This window comes from Grammomys surdaster, unplaced genomic scaffold, assembly GCF_004785775.1.
Source record: "Grammomys surdaster isolate TR1022 unplaced genomic scaffold, NIH_TR_1.0 270, whole genome shotgun sequence".
Classification (NCBI taxonomy): Eukaryota; Metazoa; Chordata; class Mammalia; order Rodentia; family Muridae; genus Grammomys; species Grammomys surdaster.
The window spans coordinates 573,145-585,009 of record NW_021604711.1 but is presented as its reverse complement, the minus strand read 5'-3'; the positions used below and the strand labels follow the sequence as shown (position 1 = coordinate 585,009).

At 45.1% G+C, this 11,865-nt stretch overlaps 1 protein-coding gene across 2 annotated transcripts in view; it reads left to right on the top strand.

Moving 5' to 3' along the window:
• The first annotated feature begins 3,744 nt into the window (after positions 1-3,744).
• The window catches only part of Specc1 (sperm antigen with calponin homology and coiled-coil domains 1), a 227,336-nt gene continuing 219,215 nt past the window's right edge, over positions 3,745-11,865 (top strand). For both annotated transcript variants that reach the window (XM_028776493.1, XM_028776495.1), the window contains exon 1: positions 3,745-3,779. The gene's annotated coding sequence lies outside the window, so the exon portion shown is untranslated. The remainder of the gene's footprint in view (positions 3,780-11,865) is intronic.

The following is an 11,865-nucleotide window of genomic DNA, read 5'->3' as shown; positions in this document are numbered from 1 at the left end:
AAAACACCCATGTACATACAAAAATAAAATACATATATTTTCTTAAAGTTGATTTTTCAGAGTATAGCTGAGGACCCTGTCTTTGGGGACATCTCCAAAGCGATTGTCTCCAACCCTTATGTGCCTGCCAAGCTCTCTGCACAGCTGCACAGCTGTGTGAGCTGCTCCATCCACTGGAGGTGGTCAGACACAAAAGAGGACTGAACTCCTGGCCCAGGTTTAAACCTACCTTTCAATTTCCAACAGAGAGCCCATAACTGGATTTTTTTTTTAAATAAGGTCTCTTTGTGTAGCCCTGACAATCTAGGTATTTAATATGTAGACCAGGCTGGACCTCATACAGGTCCTCCTGTCTCATAACACATAGGATGTCTGTCCTTAAACCTTACTTTTTCAAGTTGAATTTAAAAAACCATTTATTTTATGTGAGTATGTGATGTGTGCTGGCACATGCACATCTGAGGATAACCTGTGGGAACTGGTTCTCCACTTCCACTAGAGAGGCTCTGGGAAACTCAGGCTGTCAGTCAAGCTGATGACCCTGGGTATGGAGCCACCTTACTGGCCCACCCTTTCAGGTTTTTCAGAGATGCTTTGCAGTTAGCCGTGAGCACGTCTTATTTATTTGTAAACACTTTAGTGGTTTTTAATGCACGTATGTGTATGTTTATGTCATGTGCTTATGTATGGTGTGTGCATAGGTACTGGAAGCCAGAGGACAATTATGGGTCTTATTTCCAGGAAGGCTGTTCACCTCTTCGGAGACAGGGTCTCTCATTAGTCCAGGGTTCCCCAGTTAGGCTGGACTAGCTCGGCAGCAAGCCTCAGAGATCCTCCTGTCTCTGCCTGTCTAGTGCTTGAATTACGAGCATAGCCACCATACCTGGCATTTGTACAGTCGTTCAGGGGATCAGACTCAGGTCCTTTCTAGGCAAGCACTTTACTGTGGAGCTGTCACTGAAATGAATTGTTTTCTGGGCGTGTCAGGAGTTCCTACCACAGGGGTATAGACACACAACTGATGCTGTGCCTCACTCTTGTTTCCTGTGATCTCACTGGGGCCTTTGGGCTGTAGAGATCCCCTTCTATCTCATGCAAGGTTCTTTTGTGTCAATAGATGGTTTCTGGTGCCCTCTCTTTTCTTCTCTTGCCTGAATTCCCCGACTAAAATCTCCTGTGCATTGCTGACTAGACATATGGAGAACAGAGAAATCTAGCCTTGTTTCTGGCCTCAGGAGAAGGATTTCCAATGTTCACATGACATACAATGTTGGTTGTAGGCATTTTATAGTTACCCTTTGCCATGTTGAGGATTCTCTTCTCCTCCCAGTGGTTGAATTTTATTTATTTTAAATCATAAAAGTTTGTTGGTTTTATTTCAAGTGCTTTTTCAATATTTGTTGAAAACGTTTGTGTGGGTTTTCTCTTTTAGTCTTTTAATTTGAATTATGTTGTCACTGTTAATCAGAATTATGTCTGATTCTCATTTGTGATAATCAGCCTAAAATTCCTACTATAAATCTCCTTTGGTCATGGCATAACATCATTTGTATATACTGCTAGATTTAATTTGCTCTTGTTCTGTTAAGGAGTCTGTTTTGCTGTTTGGATTGTTTTTAGGTTTAGACTCCGAGCCTTATGAACGCCAGGTAGATGCTCTACCACTGAGCTATGTGCCCAGCCACTATTTGGATCTTGAACGATCCTCAAAAGCTCACATGTCAAAAGCCTCATCTCCAGCACAGAAGTATTAAAGATGGGGCCTCTGGGAGTTGACTTGCTGTGGATGCCCTGACCTTGCGGGTGGATTAGTTGCTTTGTGCATCTGTAACTGAAGAGCCTCTGGGAGATGGTGGGACATACAGGAGGCGGAGCCTGGCTGGGAAAATTAGATCAGTAACAGCACATTCTCTTCCTTTAAAAAGTTACTTACTATTATTATATGAATTGTGTGTGTGTGTGTGTGCGTGTGAGTGAGTGTATGGACGCTAATGCTGTGTGTGGGGGAAGGTGGAAATCAGAAGACGATGCAGATTTGGTTCTTCCCTTTCATGTTTGTCTGTGCTCTGGGGGTTTGACTCATTTGCCTGTCCAGTGTGAACAGCAAGCACTGTACCTCCTAGGCGTCTCACTGGCTCTGGGATTCTGCTCTTGGAGGCTGTACTTTGACCCCAGCCCTTCTGGTCCTCTGGGTTTCTTAGCTGCCACAAGAAGAGCCTGTTGGCTCTGCCATGCACTATCTGCCATCGCATAGGACCAGAAACAATGACCAGAAGCAGCTGTGGATTGAATCTTCTGAAACTCTGAGCCGAAGAAACCTTTCCTCTGTTAGTTTGACTTTGTGAGGCATTTTGTCATGACGGAAATCAGATTAACACATTCAGAGCAGGTACAGGGCAAGGTATCTTTTCTGACCATGGCACAAGGGTGAATTATCTAGACATACAGTAATATGATCAGTTAGAATTTTAATTGCTTTATTCATTCTTGTCTATTATCAAGGTCACCATGGCCACAGTTATTCACATAGCTTTGCATACCTAGTCATTATTTTTGTCATATCTGTGATAAAATGCCCAATAGAAGTGGCACAACAGAGGAAGGGCTTGATTTAGCTCATCATTTGGAGGGGTCTCAGTTCATCAGTCCTGGATGCAGTAGGAGCTCATAGCTGCCTCTCCATATGGTAAGGACCAGACGTTAGGAAAAACTTCAGCTGGAACCAGAATCCAGTGTAACTTTCAAGGACTCACCTCTAGTGACTCCAGCCAGGTTCCATGCTCTAAAGGTTTCATGATACCCCAAAACATTGTCACCAGCCAGGGACCATGTGCTCAAACATTAGAGCCTGTGAAGGATACCTCACCCTGAGGGAATTACAGCATTCACTTACGGTTATTGAGTAGCCTGCATTTTCACCAGGGATAACTGAACCAAAGGCTGTGCGTGAATGTCTGTTTGTTCCCTCTTGTCATTGGCTTTTACATTTTATTTGTGGTGGAATCTGCATCATTTCCCCAGGCTTCTTGGTGTTAACCATCACAGAAATTTCCTGCACATTTGCTACACAGTGCTGTTGCCCAAAAGGGGGCAGTAGCCAGTGGGCACAGGGGCTTGCTGAGTTTATCTAGAGGCAGGGGGTCACAAGCCTTGTGTTATGAGGAAGGATATATCATTTGGGAGCTTTGTGAATTAAAAATGAAATATGAACTTATTTATTTAGGATTAAAAAAAATCACAATAAATTCCCAAAGGTGCTGTGGTTAACAGGCCCCAGATCTCTTGGTCAAATCCAGAGAACAGCCTGCTTTGAAGAGCTTCCTGGTTCCTGACTTCCTGTCAGCCCAGAGCTCCACAGACAGCAGCACCCATGAGGGCCCGAAGCTCAAGGGCAGATTGGCTTTTTCTTTTGGTTCACTATCTCAGGGTATCTGTACTTGCCTCTTGTGGGTTGAAGAAGTTCCCTTTTATTCCTAGCCAGCCGACATCTTTACATTTTTAATTTTGGAGAAGTCTAAATTCAATACTTGGCACCCAGTCAGAGAGAAATTTGATTTTGCATCATGTGTATATGTGAACTTGTAAGTGTGGGGGTGGGAGGGGAGAGGCAGAGGGAGAGGCATGGGGAGCAGAGCCCGCCTGCTTCCTGAGCAGGCCTTGCCCAAGCGCTGGCTGAATGTGGTTTTCCTCTCAGACAGCAACTGGCTCAGAATAGAGTGGTGGCTTTACTGACTGAGGCCGGCAGCTCCCAGGAGGGAAGAGAAGCCGAGGACTTTGCAGTAAGTACGAAGTTGGTTATTATTTAAGACTAGGGTAAGAGATCTTAGGGGATGGCTCTCACTGGAAGAAAGGTCCTGATGCACCCGTAGTCCTGAAGGTGGTCACACAGCAGCCGTGGCGTCTTCTGTTGTGCGGGGACTGTGGAAGCTAACACTGCTTGCCTGCTTTGGGAGCCGGCAGTACATTTGACACTCATATATTATCTTGGGAGGAAAACCATCTTCTTGTGAGTCATTTTTCCCTATCATGCAAAGTCAGGATGATTCATGCTCAAGTTACTGTATAAACGTCTGCCAAGAAGCCTTCTCCTAGGGCACCAGTCACTAGAAATGCAGAGCTCCCTCCTCATAAATAAGGTGACTAGACCAGCTTGGTGCATCCTTTTGGATAAGGACATAGCTTCCTAGGAAGTTATATGTTCATGGTTTTTCTGTGACCATCTTCCCCAACCATGCAGAAGGCTGTCAGTACTTTGCTGTATCTTCCAAAGGCGTCTGCATTTCTATTCTTAGTTTCCACTCTTTTCTGGGAATGGAGCTTGGGCTTTGATTTCTTTTTCTGGTCCACTTGAACTTTTATATTGGAGTGATTTAGCTCAGTAACGCAGAGTTCACATGTAAGTGGTGAGATGCACCTTCCCTTTCAGAACGCAAAGGTGAGGATGTGTTTGTGCAGCCTTGGCAGGAGTTCTCATGGGCAGGAGTTCTCGTCCGGTGGCTCCTGTTGTCCCAGGAAGTTCCATTCTCTACAGTCCCTGCATCTTGGGGTCTTTTCAGAGTAGCCAGTTCTGCTTCCTAGAACCTTCCTCTTGCCAAGCGAGTTACTGTCAACTGTCGTCTAGACAGAAAGCCCTAAAGGCAGAGGAGAACGCAGAATGAGCCACACTCAGCTTTCATTTAAAACCCTGGGCTCGGAAATGAACTCCTGCACGCAAGCTCTCCTCTTTTAAAAACTCATCTCAGTTTTCGTTTTCAAATGTTAAATGACAAAAGTAATGTTTTAGGGTTCTCACCCTGGAGCAGGAAAGGCTGCTGCGTGCTTTGTAAGCAGGATTCCAGCCATTCATTGCCCGCAGTAGCCCCTGCGACAGCTAGCTTTGTGGCCCCGTGTGAGGTGGGGCACAGCCTGGTATGGCAGCTGGGCAGATAGGTGATGGTGCAGGCAGAATGGGAAGTCTTGTCTTGACTTCCTGGTCCAGGGCTATGCACTGATACCGCAGCAAAGAGCTATTTGGTTATTGCCTACCCTCCCCCACTCTTTTTAAAAAAGTATTTTTGCATTTTTGAGACAGAGTTTCTCTTGACTGTCCTGGAACTCACTCTGTAGATGAGGTTAAATTTTTTTAAGCTATAAAAAAAAACAGACAAACCAGGTCTATAGTGGCTCATGCCTTTGATCCTAGCACCTCAGAATGCAGAGGCAAGTAGATTCCTGTGAGTTCAGGGCTACACAGAGACTCTGTCTCAATAATCAATCAATTAAGTAAATAAATAATTGAAAAAAAAAACTAAAAAATAGGTTGCTTTGTTTCTCCTCTCTCTTCTCCCTCCCACCATCATTCCCACACTCCCTCCTTCCTCCTACCCCCAGCACTGTCCCATTTAGCCCTCCCTCCCCCTCTCCCTTCTTTTCTTGCTTCCTTCCATTTCTTACATTATAACTAATACTTCAGTAACTTCTTTTAGTCAAGGGATGTTTCCCACGTTTATGAGTTATATCTGTAAATTTGCCAGTGAAGGATCACTGGGTCAAAGGGTACAAATGCTTTGTGTGTCACAGGTCCTGAGCAGCCAGCCTAGTGTGAAGCATATGCTGTACTTCTGAGCTGCTCCAGGCCTGGCGGGAGCTTTTTAATGGTGCCTGGTATATGCTTCTGGGTTGCTTTCTACCCGCTGTGTGAGAGCCTTCTATTTTAATTTCATCTGTTTGCCACCATGGAGATGACAAAGAGTGAGCATCTTCATTTTCACAAGACGATGTTTAGGTCTTGTCTCCATCTTGCTGCTGCTGGCTTTCATGGGGCTTTAGTGGAATACATGTGATAGTTAATCTTGAATGTCAAGTTGGTTTGACCCAGGATGCTGGAGAGGTTCCTAAAGTAGACTTAGGGCGTTCTGTGAGGGTGTTTCCACAGAAGACCTGATAAGGCCTTCCGACTTAAGCGATGTTGAATCCACTGATAGATTCAGACCTGGGAGACTTTGGCTTCTGGGAAGTGGGTCTGGTTTGGAGATGACAGCCCTGAAGTGTGCCTTGCTCAGGTCCCTTCCTGTTACCCTTGCTCTGGTTCCTTCATGAGAGGAGCAGCCACCTCCACCCCCAATCTACTCAAGGACTGAAACTCTCAAAGAGAAAGTGACCTGTGCTGCCTTCAGCTGTTTCTGTCAGGCATTTGGTCACAGCTTGATGTCTGTCATGATGTCATAATATCATGATGTTGCCAGCTACTTTCCCAGATCTGTGTAAACCTTCTAAAGGTTTTTCATGGATCTGGAAAGGGGCCAAGTGGTGACAAGCACTTCTTGCTGCTCCTGCGGGTTCCCATTCAGCTCCCAGCACACACTCCAGGGAGCTCACAGCAGTTCCAGGGCTGCTGCCCCCTCCTTCTGACCTCTACAGGTACCAGCATTTATCTACCCTCCACACACGCATAATTAAAGTAAAGCAAATCTTAAAATTTGAATTTGGTAGATGCTGGCTTAACTATATACAAGACCCTGGTTTTGATAAGTAAAACCCCTAAAATAAATAGTGAATAAATAACATAAAAATGAGTAATTGGGAAATCATGTAGTCATTTAGTATTTTTCCGCGGTTGAAGCTGTTCTGCTTTTTCTGAGCCTTCTCTTTTAAAGGATTTATTTTCTTCTAGCATTTACACTGCTGAGTGATGTGGAAGGTAGATTTAAGCTGACATTTAAAATAATACTAAACTGTTTTCCCAATATCATTTATAAATAACCCCATACTCTCTGATATATTTTTAAAGATTTTTGTATCTCTGTGTGTGTGTGTGTGTGCGTGTGTGTATGAATATGAGTGCAAAGCCTGCAGAGGCCAGAAAAGAATGCTGCATCTCTTGACACTGGCTCTGCAGGTGGTAGTGAGCTCCCTGGTGCTGAGCTCAAACTGATGTCCTCTAGGAGCAGGAAGTGCTCTCTCCAGCTTCGCTTGCTGATATTTCATAATGTCTTTTTTCTTTTCTTTTTGAGACAGGGTTTTCTTATGTAGCCCTCGCTGTCCTAGAACTGACCAGGCTGGCATCAAACTCAGAAAAATCTGCCTTCTTCTGTTTCCCATTTCATAATGGTTTGGGATAATCTGAGATGTGTGTGTGTGTGTGTGTGTGAGATATATTTCTGTTTCATTAGCACATCATGGTAATTTATCCTTTTGTGATATATAGGGTGAATGGAATGTTTAAAGTAATTGTGTCAAAATAGGAAAATAGATAATGTTGTTTTTTGGAGGTGAAGAAATACAGACTACATTCTCAAACACACATATGTGTGCACACAAAGAGTCTGGTTTATGTAATATGTAGAGGGTATGTAAATTATGAATATATGTATACTGGATGCACAAGTGTGCATTATGTATTTTTTTTATTGAGTCAAATGTATAGTTCTTTTTGGCTTAAGAAAAAAACTTTGTGTAATCTGGAGACTGCACACATTAGGAACTGCTACCCCATAAAGACAGGCTAGTGGCTGGAGGAGAGAGCATGTGAAACAGGGCAGACTGTTGTGTGATGAAGAACTCCCATGCATCAGAAACAAATACACAAGAAAACTGGGCAACATTTCTAAGTAGGTGATTCCCAGAAGAGTAAATACATGATGTTCAGTCTCATAGTCACAGGAGAAGTGCACAGCATTGCAAATGCAATGCAATGCCACTGGCCAAACACTGACAGCATGAATACTAATGACAAGAACATATGGATGTGTACATTAGCAATAAGAAGCTAGATAGTGAGTTCTAGAACAGTCATGGCTACACAGTGAGACCAGTCTCAAAAAGAAAAAGATAAGACCATATATTTTGTGTAATTATGCATATGCGTGTGGCAGAGGCCACAGGTTAACATCAATCATGTATTTTCCTCAGGAGTGACAGGGTCTGTCACTGTACCTGGAGCTCACTGGTTTGGCTAGCAGAGATGGCCATGTCTCCACCTCCCCAGCACTGGGGTCCCAGGCACACGCCACCATGCCTGGAAGCGGGATCTGAACTCAGCTCCTCATGCTTGCACGCTAAACGCTTTACAACTGAGCAGCCCAACGCTGTACACTTTTAAATAAGAATATCTGGTGTGATCAAATTATGTTTAAAATCTTAGTTATGTTAAGAAACATCGTTATTTTTATATAGTCATAAGAATTCATTTTAAAAAGCACTAGATGTGTGGTACCAAGCTGTGTGTGCTGATTCCTCCAAAGAGTGATGTACAGCCAGGGCAAGTCTGCTTTCTCTTTGGGGAGGATATACTTCAGTGTTGGAGTTTCTTATGAGTCTGTGTTTGTATATATGTGGAACATAAATAGATAATCAGGAAATTTCTCAGACTCATAGGCGAGAAGATTCTTGGGAACAGGATCCCAGATGTAGAAGCTCAGCATTGAGAAAGTAGATGGCAGGTTTTAATATCAGGGTGTGTTTGGGAGGCAGGAGAAGCCTGAATTAGGTTATAGAAGAGGAAGCACGGAACTTGTTGAGAAAGCAGAACACCGAGTACTGGAGGACAGGTTGCTGGAGTGATGCATGCTGGCTGCTCCCTGCTCTGTCCCATTCCCAGGCTTAGTGTGTTGGCTACCTACCGAGCTCAGCTCAGTGGCACCCTAGAGTCACTTGTATTTTATCTCTCCACTTAAAAGCTACCACCTGAGGTTCAAAATAACCCTTTATCCAGTTTCTTAATCCATTTTGTGTTGCTATAACAGAAGATGGGACACCGAGTACTTTGTACGTAAAATGGCAGTTCTTAGCTCACAGTTTCGGAGGTAGAAGAACAAGATGTGCAGCCCCATGGGTTCAGCCTAGGCTGAGGGCCGTCTAGCTAGGTGGCAGCATGGTAGACTGCCTCATGCAGGGAGCTCGTACAGGAGTGTTCTTTTTATAATCAGCTAGTCTTGCCTCAGCTGACAGCAGTCCCAGAAATATTATGTTAATTGCTTCTGGAGGGGGCACCTCCAACCACCTGGCCAGCTCCTGTCAGGTCCCACCTCTTTAACATTTTGTCTTCTTTCTTCTCTGCCTGCCTGTCATCCTTCCTTCCTTCCTTTTTTTTTTTTGGACAGGGTTTCACTCTTTAGCTTTGGCTGGCTCAGAATTTGCCTGGTAGACCAGGTTGGTCTTGAACTCACAAGATCCACCTGCCTCTGCTTCCCTAGTGCTAAGCCTTTGGTTCCTGGCCAGCCTTAATTCTGTAAAAACAAAGAAAGAAACAAACAACTATTGTATCAAGTCCCATTTGTGTATGGGGCTGCTCTCTGGAGTTTCCTCAACCTAGTAGTCTATACCCTTAAAGAAAACTGGTTTTCCTTTGTTCAGAAGTCACAGACTCCTCACCAAGGTGTGTATATATCCTTCCCACTGTGTCCTTGGATTGTTGACTGGTTTGATCTTATGCAGGTCTTATGCAGGCAGCCACAGCCACCATGAACTCGTGAGTACAGAGGTCCTGTCCCATCCAGAAGACACTGCCCTTCTTGCCCCACCCCACACCGTCCCCAGCCTCTGACTCTTAGAGGCTTCCCAGCCACTCTTCTGTAGTGATCCAATTTGTGTATGAGCATTGCCCCGCCATTAATTCTCTAAACTTTGATCAGTTGTGAGCTTTCACCTAAACCATCATTCACTGCGCAGAGGTTTCTCTGATGAGGTCTTACAGTTGTGCTGAGATAGAGATATACATTTGGAGGGTAGTTTGATACTGTTACCATTGAGCAAAATGACTTTGTAGATATACCACAGTCAGGTCCCGCTGCATCAGTGCCATCATACTGAGAACCAAGCTTCTGGCATACAGCTCTTTGGAGGATGTATGCAGACTATAACATCTACTTAAATACCTCGCAGACACCAGTACCTAGTCTGCACCAGGCAGCATCATACCTGGAGAGATAAGGGTGTCTTGGCCATGATTAGAGAAGGAGACACCACAGCAGGAGGTGGGAAGCAAGCAGCTGGGCTCAGTGCTGCAGGTGGACCTCAGGAGGCCATGCTTACCACCTCATCAAGAAGGGACACAGGCACACTGAAGAGTCTCATCAGCTACTGTGATTGTCCCTGTGACATCACCCTGAGGTTGCAGTGTGGAAGAGTTACAGAGGAGGGACATGAAGCTGTGGCTATTCTGAGAAGCACCTACAGAATATCTGCATCTTTACTGGGGACTTTCCAACATGTAGTTCCCTCACCTCAAGGTAATCCCACCCCTCCAGATCTTCTTGTCTCGTCTTTCCTTTTCCAGGACTACAGAACTTAGTTATTAATTCCTCTTCTCACGGTTGTTGCCACTGCCAGCCACCAAGACTGCTGCAATTCCCCCAAAGCTTACATAATTAACAGACAGAAACAGAATTACTGTGTGAGAAACAAGGAGAGTGAAATGAAGCCAAATGTAACAATTAAAATTTAAAACATCCCGTTGGGAAGGCTAAAGGCAGGGTGGGATCTGTCACAGAGAGGCTGTTTATGAGGAGGAAGGAAATGTATTAGGCTGAGACATTAACTGCTGGAGGGATGGCAGAAAGAGACTGGGGGACATCTATTAATTCTGTGTAATTCTGAGAGTGTGTGAGGAAAGTCAGTAATGCATTACGACTTGGGGAGCAGGGGTCCCCCGAGGGAGGCCTGTGTGGAAGTCATACCTGGTTGCTGCAGTAACAACCTCCTCATGAGAGCTGGAAGGGCTTGAAATAGCCAGCTCTGCTTCAGAAAAAAAGATGTGTAGCCTTTCCCGCCTCCCCTAGGGGGAAGTATGGGAGGTAGGGAGGGAGAGAAAAGGGAGATTAAAGGTAGGATCTTGAGAGATGCTTTTAGGTTGTAAGTGTCCACTGAGCCCGGCATTGTAAGGACCACTGGGGTACTCAGGCCCCCGAGGTACCATGGTCAGTGTCCTTTTCTGATGGCTTCATATGCTACCAGAACCCCTGCATGAGGAGATGCTGAACCTGCTTGAGCTGCTGTGATTTGATGGTCTGTCTGGTGGACCATCTGTGAGGAGGTCTGTGTCCCTCTGGCAGGACCAAGGCAGATGAGGTGGTGTGAGTATGGCCTCCTGAGGTCCACCTGCAGCACTGAGCCACACCTGCTTGCTTCCCACCTCCTGCTGTGGTGTCTCCTTCTCTAATGCTTCTGTTCCCCCTACCATAGAGGATGTCACCCAGAGCCTTTCCCTCCTGACTTGGGTGTGGCCCTTCTTGGGTAAGCTCTTTCCTTTTTTGACGGTCTGTGTTTTCTGTTCCCTATACTGGACCATGAACTCAGGTGGGAGGGGTGGGACTGACCTTGTCCATCCTTGTGCCCTGATGCCTGCTACAGTGCCTGAGGCACATGAGGTAGTCCCAGAGTGCTTGCTAAACAGGTGAAGGAATAAAGCCATCCAGCTGTTGTGTTCTTCTAGGACCCGACCCTTCATCTCCCGGTATAGCATGCCCTTAATCCTAGCACTCAGGAGACAGAGGCAGGAGAATCTGTGACTTTGAGACCAGCCTGGTTTATAGAGTGAATTCCAGGACATCCAGGGTTACATAGAGAGACCCTGTCTTAAAACAAAAACAAACAATACCCCAAACCAGATATATTTGCTGTTGAAGGACTTGTTTACATTTTCTCTAAGGGTTCATATTGCTGTTATTGTTGTAGCTCTTATTGTTTTGGTTGAATCTCATGAGCTCTTTGCAAACCTAAAAATCAAATGCTCTCCAGGATTGTGTTCTATGGCTTTTAGTTTCTTCTTCTTCTTCTTCTTCTTCTTCTCCTTCTCCTTCTCCTTCTCCTTCTCCTTCTCCTTCTCCTTCTCCTTCTCCTTCTCCTTCTGCTTCTCCTCCTCCTCCTCCTCCTCCTCCTCCTCCTCCT